Below are 10,081 nucleotides of genomic sequence, written 5' to 3' on the forward strand. Positions count from 1 at the left end.
GTTTGTGTATCTCTTGCCTCATATTCCAAAGTTTGTTCTTGAATTGCATGTGAGCCCCACGCAACCCTATGAAACAGGAAGTGTTGGCCTCATTGGATCCAATTTTCAGAGGAGGCCCAAAGAATTTAACTGACTTACCAGAGGGCATCTAGCATGTCACCAAAGGAGCAAAGGTAGAAGGTGGCTCCTGAGCCCTCAGATTCAATGCTCACTTACTTCAATGCCTCATGTCACTCTGAAGCCATGAGGTAAACTGAGAAAGTGCAACCTCTGGGCTCCCTGCATGGGCAGCACTAGTCTATGGGCATTCCGTAGCACAGGTGCAGCCATGACGAAGACGAATAGGGCAGGCGTGTGCTGCCCACAACACGGAGGAACAGAAGCCCTGCACTTCTTCAAAGAATCCTCATTTACTCACAGTCATTCAGCAAAGCAGCTCTCTTTGCTCCTCATAGGCAAAAATGTTTCTCCATTACAGTTTTATGGTTCATACATGGAAAGTATAAACCACAAAGAGGAAGGATAAATCAGGGCTGAGGGAGACAGAGATTCCAATTACCATTATTGATTTTTCACTGTACAGAAATATGGAGGGATTTAGTGTCCATATCTTCAGTTACTATGTCTCAAACCACTGCATCTGAAAAAAAAACACCAAAATGTGACATTCTGAATATTATCACCATCCCAGAGATGAAACTTAGATCCCATAACAGTTTGGTATAAAACACAAGCAGAATGCTATAGCCACAGCTCACCTCCTCATAACATATGTTACTCTTTGGAGAAAAACACTCAAATTAAGAAAGATTTTTCAGGATTAATTTTTTTAAAACCTGAGAAACTGAACAATTAGATTCAAATACGTGCAGTAAAGTTTTGGATCCAAACTTTGCTCCAAAGGCAAGGTTGTATCCTTACCATTTTCAAAAGAACGAGTAAAAAAATTTTAGAAAGTAATGGCTTAAGATGAGGTTATTTGTGGGTGAATAATAATTCTGGAGCACTTGAGGCAGCTTCATTTGCATCTTGTCAGAAAATGTTCCCATCACGGCAGACAGAAACTCCTGGAGCTGCATTACCCATGCGTCTGCCCATTCATAAAAGTGGGTTTCTATTCTCCAGGGGCCCTGTGTCATAGAAGGTGGGGAATAGACCCCTGGTGGAATGGGTGATGGTCATCTTTGCTACAGGAGATGATTTAGATACTTAGACAGTCACAGAATTATTTTAATCACAGAATAACTTCACATTAATTATCTTTGAGTCATTCTCATGGAATGTGTACCTTTTACCTTTAACCCTTGCCGATATTCTCTCTCTTTCTTTCTCTTTCTTTCTGTCTTTCTCTCCCCTTCCTTCCTTCCTTCCTTCCTTCCTTCCTTCCTTCCTTCCTTCCTTCCTTCCTTCCTTCCTTCCTTCCTTCCTTCCTTCCTTCCTTCCTTTTCTCTCTTTCTTTTGTAACAGAGTCTTGCTCTATCACCCGGGCTGAAGTGCAGTGGCATGATCTCGGCTCACTGCAACCTCCGCCTCCCGGGCTCAAGTAACACTCCTGCCTCAGCCTCCCTAGTTGCTGAGATTACAGATGCCCTCCACCAGGCCCGGCTAATTTTTGTATTTTTCATAGAGGTGGGGTTTTGCCATCTTGGCCAGGCTGGTGTCAAATTCCTGACCTCAGGTGATCCATCGGCCTCAGCCTCCCAAAGTGCTGCGGTTACAGGTGTGAGCCACCGCTCCTGGTTCAGTCTTCTTCCGTAGCAAAAGAACACAGGCCTCTGGCAGAGAGCTTTGACAAGAAACTAAATCTGGCTGGAATTTGTAAACATTTTGTTTTAATATGGTTTTGCATGTCTTCTGTTTGTGGCAAATGATGGTGACCTTCTATTTAAAATAATAAAAAATGTGTCTTTTGAAATTATTTCAAGAAAACCTATGTCACTTTAAAGATGTGTTTGTGTGTGTTTGTGTTTTTGTGCATGCATGGGTACACAGATTAACAGCATGCGCTGTCAGACATGGCCAAACCTATGCAAGGGAGTGCCGGGTACTCAGAGTGATCTTGTGTTACTGGTACACAGGGGCTGGAGTGTGGGAAGTGCAGGCTGGCGAGGTGGGCATGAAGCGAAATGTACATGAGCTGCCGAGCTCACGTCACACAGGTGACAGCCTTGTGTCCGCCATGTCCTCACTGGCCAGCTTGGCTAGCAGTGGTGGCCAGTCCACGTTTAGCATCCCCCATTCCTCTTGGTTCTGAGGAGCTCCTAATTTTGTTAAATCAAATAATGTTTTAGTTGTTTCTGTACAGTTTGAACACGGCAGGTCAGTGCATTGGATTCAGGCCTCAGGCCTCCAGGCTGCAGCTCTGAGTATCCTTGTCCTTTTGACAGACAGCCAAATTACCTCTCCGGGGACCTTCCCCACACAGCCTCATTGCTCCACTGGCCGCAAACCTCTTCCCCAGCCTCATCAGACTTGACGATCCCGCCAGAAGGAAAGAGGGATGGGAATTAATTCACACAGACAATGATGACTGATAAAGCTTAATCAGTGACCTCTCACTGGGGAAACCTGGATTAAAAGGATTTTCCTGGGCAACAATGCTCTGGAGTGCCTGCTCATAGCTCTCTTTCTCCTTCCTTCTGGTTGATGCAGCCAGCATCCTGTAATAATCGATGCTGGACACACAGCCGCTTTCCCAGGCTCTTCATAGATGACATGGGACCCAATATGGGTCAATGGGACCTGCAAAGATATCAATGCGACCTTCTGTACAGCTTTTCCTGCTTACAAAAAGGGGCATGAGAGAGGATGAAGACAAAAAACTTGCCATCTTATTGCCTTCGGATGTGAATGGGTGAGGATGTGATACTTGGAGTTCTGGCTGCCATATTGTGGCCACGAGAAGATAAGGTTAAGCCAGACGACATGCCGGAGGGTGCAGAGAAGAGAGAAAGAGCCTGGAGTCCTAGAAACATGGGAGAACTCCTGAGCCAACCCTAAGACCCCAGCTTTCAGCTTCTTGATATATGAGATATCTCCTCTTGTTTACAGTCTCCTAGTTGAATATTTTGTTGCTTGATACTAATACAAAGTAGCACTGAGGAGCCCAAAGAAACAGGGATTCTGTGAAATTCTAATATCTGTGAAAGTCAGAGAAGAAGATGCCCCCAGAGGATCTCAGGTTGCATACTGCCTGTCCAGAGACCCAGACATTTCAAAATGGGGAATACTGTCTATGTTGAGTAAGCCTGTAATGGTGGCTTTAGCATCACTGTCTTTTCCTTTTTTTCTTTTTTTTTTGGGACAGAGTCTCAATCTGTCACCCAGGCTGGAGTGCAATGGCACGATCTCAGCTCACTGCAACCTCTGCCTCCTGGGTTCAAGCGATTCTCATGCCTCAGCCTTCCAAGTAGCTGGGATTACAGATGTGCGCCACCATGCCCGGCTACTTTTTGTATTTTTAGTAAAGACGGGGTTTCACCATGTTGGCCAGGCTGGTCTTGAACTTCTGGCCTCAAGTGATCCCCCTGCCTCAGCCTCCCAAAGTGCTGGGATTACAGGCATGAGTTGCTGCACCGGGCCTCAACATCACTGTCTTATAATAACTTTACTCAATGTGATTCTTTTGAGTGCTGGTGCGTGTTCTTTTGAACCAAATTAAGATAATTGGACGAACACCTCTTATGCTTTTATTCAGGTAAGAACTGCTATGGAGTGAACAAATTCAATGAAACCACATTGCCAGATGGAGCAAAACCCATGGTGATGTGGGAATGAAGGGGTGTGGAAACCTGTCTGACTTCTTCACATCCTTTGCGAGAGGTGCAACCACCATCTGCCATGAGTTTATAAGGAAAATATGCAAGTGAAGCTTCGTTTTGTCAACCTGTAAATGGCCTGTAAAAGTTTCAAGCCCCTGTAGCCAACTGTGAGTACAAATATTCATTTTCCAGGTCAGAAATATCCACCCTTTCTCAGAACCCAGGCTGACATCAAGCAAGTGAATGTAAACATTTTGTGAGAATGCCCTTCCCTCAGCAGAGGCTCCTACTGCACCTGCCATAGGCTAATGCACCTGACAGAATGCTATCCCTCTTGGTTTCACTGCCTGGTAAAAGTAAAGATTGCAATAAACCATTGCTCCATGACAAACTAAGATATAATGGATGGAGATTAAATCACCAGATTTTAGGTGCCTGTAGTGCTTACAGCAGTGAGCAGCCTCAAAATAAGCAGATGGATGGCCAAAATGATGCACGGCCGACCCCAAGCCATGTGTCAGGAGAAGAGCTGATAGTCACCCTACAATGTGCCAGATGTGTGTGTTTCCTCCAAAAGGGAGTTAAAAAGAACTCTCTCACTTCTTCCAAGCCGAGAATGGCAGGCCTCCAGCCACCAGGCATTCCACAGGAGGGAGCCTCCTTGCTTATCTTGGAGCAGCTCAACAATAAAATAGCATGCGCTCATTATTCAAATGAAAGTTTAATTAATTCAGAACTTGTTCCCACACCTTCCTAGACAGCTCCTGATAATGAGCTCTCTGGGCTTTTCTTCCTCCATCTTGTGATGTCATGCTAAATGGACTGCATCTAACAGCATCGATGGGATGAAAATGCATGAGTGCAGGGCAGTGGTTGACTCTGTGGTTTCAGGACCTGCTGAAATATCACAACTCTCTCTCCCAATCCCAGGGCCTCTTCTTTGTCCTTGTTGGGGTGAAATTGGTGGTTTTTCACAAGAGTTTTGGAGGTGCATGGGAAGACTCTCAACTCTAGGGAGTTTGAGGGTTTTAAAGAAAATTTGCATACTTACTCCAGCTAAAGCATTTTATGAATGGCATAGCCAGTGATGCTGAACTATCTGTCGTCCTCAACCATACAGCATCACAGGGTCACTCTCCTCCACCAAGGGCAGCGGGGAACCATCCCCTTTTGAGTACTGAAGTGAGCAACAGTGCCCCTGTGGCCAGAGGGGTCCAGATCTTCCTCCAGCTCACAGTGCTGCTGCATGACCCTACCTGCTTTATTTCTCCATGTGTAAAATAATAAAGTTGAGGGCACCTGTCCTACCTGCTCCAAAGCGCACCTGAAGTGAGGTAGGTGAAGAAGCACCTGGCTCAGTGAGTCCACATCTCTGACCCTCACCAGGTCCTCCTCGTGGTCATGAGCCTGGGACTGTGAATCCACAGAGAAGACAGAGCTCAGCTCAGCATGGCCGCAGCCCCACTGGGAGGGGACTCTGGTAGCAGGTGGGACAGAAGAGGAAACACTGATCATAGTTTTGCAATTGTAACTTTGTTCATGATGCAGTGTCTTCTAGCTCCTCCCAAATCCAAGCACATCTGGTACATTGACTATCAAATTATATCAAATTGCAGCATGGGATCAAAACATAATGTTACTTCGTCTCTCCCTGCCTCTTTCAAATTTATGAATTGAGCATTTTCTCACTGTTTCTGTATAAAAACCCCAGAAGATTTGATGACCTTTTCCAAACTATTAGATAGTGGACACTCTCCTGGTCAATTGAGGTCATGAAAACAATCTCGGTTTTATAATCAAAATATTCTAAGATGGAGATCAAGACCCTGCTTTTTATCTAACTGCCATCCTTCTGCCTCTCCAACTTGGATCTGCCGCGGGCTCCCCTTCGTCCCTCAAACACACCAAGCTTGTTACTTCCTCAAAGCCTTTAGAGGATGTTAACAAACAAACCTATTATTCCAGAAGCTAGTAGTAAGGTGTAAAAAACACGTGCTTGACTGGGCACGGTGGCTCATGCCTGTAATCCCAGCACTTTGGGAGTCTGAGGCAGCTGGATCACCTGAGGTCAGGAGTTCAAGACCAGCTTGACAAACATGGTGAAACCCCGTCTCTAATAAAAATACAAAAATTAGCCTGGCATGGTGGCGCACACCTGTAATCCCAGCTACTCAGGAGGCTGAGGCAGGAGAATTGCTTGAACCGAGGAGGTGGAGGTTGCAGTGAGCTGAGATGGCACCACTGCACTTCAGCCTGGGCAACAGAGCAAGACTCTGTCTCAAAAAAAAAATGTGCTTATCTCGCATTTTCTGCATGAGCTATACTTCAGCATAGCCAAAGAGTTGGCCAGGCATTTTTTTAAATACAAATTCAGCCTAAAATTATGAAGGAATTTTAGAAAACCATTACTTTTAAATCCCTGGCAAATATATATATGTATATTTATATATTTAATATATATAATATTATTATTATATATAATATTATATAAAATATATTATTTATTATATTATTAGTATATATTTATTATTTAATAAATATAATATATAAAATATAAAGATATATAGATACATAAAAAGATATGTATAAAGATATATATAATGATATATAAAGATATATATACTGACATATATATAAAGATATATATAATGATATATATAAAGATATATATAATGATATATATATAAAGATATATATATATATATATGTATATCTCCATAGGTCATTAGGGTTTGTTAAACTATTAATAGCAGATGATGACTTTTCAATCACTGGATCAATTTGGCTATTACTGAACCCCCCTGACCAATCAGTATCAGCAAACGGGAGACAGCTTGAGTGTCACACTGTACTGCAATGGAAAGTAAATGCCAGCACCCGACGTGCTCTCACCATGCTAGCTGCTTCCATGTGTCAGCTTGACTGGGCTAAGGGATGCCCAGATAGCCAGTAAAATACTATTCCTGCATATGTCTGTGAGTGTGTTTCCAGAAGAAAATATTATTTCAATCAGTGGGTTGCATAAAGATGACGCTCAGCAATGTGTGCAGGCATCCTCCAATTCACTAGGGGTCCAAATAGAACAAAAGGGTGGAGGAAGGGCAGGCTTGTTCTTTCTGTTTGAGTTGGGACATCCACCTTCTACTCTGAGATGTTGGTACTCCACATGCCCAGGCCTCAGACTCAGACCAGAACTTATGCTATATCTGTATACAGTTATAGATAGATATGCATGTGTGTACACACACACACATATATATACACACACATACCCACAACCCATTAATGACAGTATGTGTGTGTGTGTATATATATACTCTCTTCCCATGTGCACACACACACACACACGTACATATACACACACCTGTTATTAATGAGTTGTCCAGTGTGGCTGCTCTGATGTGTATGGGGCTGCTCCAATGTGGCTGCTCATTAATGGGTTGTCCGGTGTGGCTGATCTGGTGTGTATGTGGCTGCCGCAATGTGGCAGCTCATTAATGGGTTGTCCAGTGTAGCTGCTCTGGTTCTCACATGACTTACCCTCTCTAAGCTGAGGTTTCTGTACGCAGAATATTCTGAGTTGGGTCTGGAGATCCTGCAAACAGGACATTAGGAAAGCTGAAGAAGGCCCAGGCTATCTGAAGCTGTCACCTCCCACCAAACCTCCCTCATCTAACTATGTCTTCTGGGGAAAACCGCAGACTCCCAGAGGCTAGACAATTCTTTGGCCCCCCTCAGTGCATCAGTACAGGATGCTTTGAGGCAGCCCCGAAAGGCATCATGCCGGTAAGTAGTCTCCTTTCCCTTGAGTATCCTGGGAAACTGGGGGTTGGGACCCCAGCCCTTATTTCTCTGGATGCCCCAGGGTCTCCAGAAGAGAGCCACACCCATCCTAGAGATGTGTCTAGTCAACAGCTAGTAACTGAGGGGAAGAGGTAAACCTCTGTGGGAGGGTTCATGGGGAGACAGTGCTCGGGAACAGTGTTGGGGCTTCTGTGGAAAACTATGTTCCGATGGCCACACTCAGGGCCCTCTCCACCCTCACTCCTCGCCACTCCCTCAAGAGCTCCTCTTCTGTTTTCTCAACTCCACCATTCCCAGTGTATTCATCTACATGAAGCCTCTGTCTGTCTTCCTGAACTCTGATTCTCTTCATTCTAGTACCTGGAGGACCCAAGCCTCGTGTTTCAAGGATCCCATCATTGGGTTTGCCTTCCTTCCCTCATTTTGTTTTCTAGCATCAAGCTTGGCTCACACCTGTGCTGATCTCCATCCATTCCAGCCTCAGGGTCTTTGTGCTGTGATCATGGCTAGGCGGTCTCTTCCCCCCCTCCCACTCCCCACCCCCATCTCACACTCACCTTATCACTGATGCCTCTCATAGTCACACCTGAGATTCCACTCCATCATTCCACAAGTGCCTATGCAATCCTACCATCTCCTGATACTGTGCACCCAACACAGGGTTCTCCAGGAAGAGCCCAGGTGAGGATCCACAAAGCTGCTGCTTGATCCCTGAGCTGCATGCGTAGGGTAGCAAAGATGAGGACAAATGCAAATGAGGCAAGGGAAGATGAGCCATGAGGCAGAGCGCTGTGTTACACACCAGCTCCCCCTGCAGGGCAAGCACAGAGAGGCAGCAGCCTGCTCAGCGGGCCATGCATGCACTTGGCACGCAGGATTTCTGTGGGGTGTGGCACTGCCCAGGGAAACCCTGGCTTAACCCTGGCTTAAGGAGGAGGGTTTGTGTGCGCATCTCTCATTTTCTTTTGAACAGAGTCACTCCATTGGGACTGCATTTTTCTGCACTTTTGGTTCTTCTCATCCAGCCCCTCCAGTGATCTCTCAGGATGCAGAGCCCAGGCCTCTGCGAGGTGGTATTCCACCAGCAAGGAAGAGGCAGAGGTTCCAGAAACTCAGGTGTGCTTTATGCACACCTGAGAGGTGACCATAAAGGAGGCTCAGGGCTTCTAAGGAAAGTGGCTGGTTGTGCTCTCACGGTGACTGGGTCACCTTGGGAGGCGGGGGATGCAGGGTGCAGCCGCAGCCATCTACACACTTGCGTCCAGAGCCCTGGGCCAGGCCCTGTGCATTCCATCATAGCCCCTGCCTACATGGGTGGCTTCTACTGCAGGCCTGCTAAAGTGTTGCCTTGCAAAACCTCATTGAACTCGTGCGGCAATCCTATGAATGATTCATATTAGTGTTCCCATTTTACAGATAAGAAAACTGAGCCTCCAAGACATAAGGAGGTGCCAATTCAGGTACAGCATTGTGCTGCGGGGGATTAAGCTAAGGTTCACTAGAATTCAGTGCCCTCCAAACCAATTAGCTGTGCCTCCTATGCACATGTATTTCATCAAGTTTGAGATCACACTGTGATCATTTCGCCTGAGTCCCTCAGGGTGAAAGTGCTGGTTCTGAGTGCCTGAACACTTAACATTTCTATGGGGACTGCAAAGTGACTTCCAAATGAATGTGTCAATTTGCACAATGAACATCAGTGTTTTGCTGGATTCTTAATGACAGTTCTCTCACTTGGCTTTGCCCCTCTGGGTGTTCATTTGTAGCATTTCACACACACACACACACACACACACACACTAAAATCAAAGTGGGCAAGGCATTGCTATCAAAACATGAAACAGTCCATTCAGCCCCGCCCTTCCAAGCACCTTAAATGCCTGAGCCCCGCATCCAGCACAGGATGGCCTCCAAGCCTGTGTCCCTGCTTGGCTTCAGGAGGCCGCACTCCCCGCCCTGCAGTGCCTGAGACTGGGCCTGTCACTTTCTGTAAATACTTGTTCAGTACACAGTCCCTTTTCTGGATTGTGGAACTGCACGCTGGCTCTGTCTCCCTCTCTCTGCCTGCACTCCTCCTGTAGCCTGGATCAGTCTGGACAGCTTCCAAACACGCCCCCTGTGTCCAATCCGGCTCCCGTAACATAAGCCACGAGGCATCCAAAGTGGTAATTTTAAAACTTAAATAAGGTCATAATATTTCCCTAATAAAAACCCACAAATGACATCCCAGTGGACTGAGAATAAATGCCAAGCCCTCACCTCTCGCTTCTCCTACCTGGCCCTGCGTGTGCTGGCTGTTCATGACCACCTGGCTGCTTCCACCACTTCCCCTCGTGTGTCTTCTCCAGCCATGCCGACCTTCTTTCCCTTCTTCAAACACACTTCACTAGTCCCTACCCTCAACTTCAGGGGCTTCTCTGACATTTTCTGTCCCCCTCTGCTTAGAACACTCTTCCCTAAATTTATTTACGTTGTCAAAGGAGTAGGATGAGATAATGACTGATAGTACTGGACAG

Source organism: Pan paniscus, chromosome 10 (genome assembly GCF_029289425.2).
Source record: "Pan paniscus chromosome 10, NHGRI_mPanPan1-v2.0_pri, whole genome shotgun sequence".
In the NCBI taxonomy this organism is placed as follows: domain Eukaryota; kingdom Metazoa; phylum Chordata; class Mammalia; order Primates; family Hominidae; genus Pan; species Pan paniscus.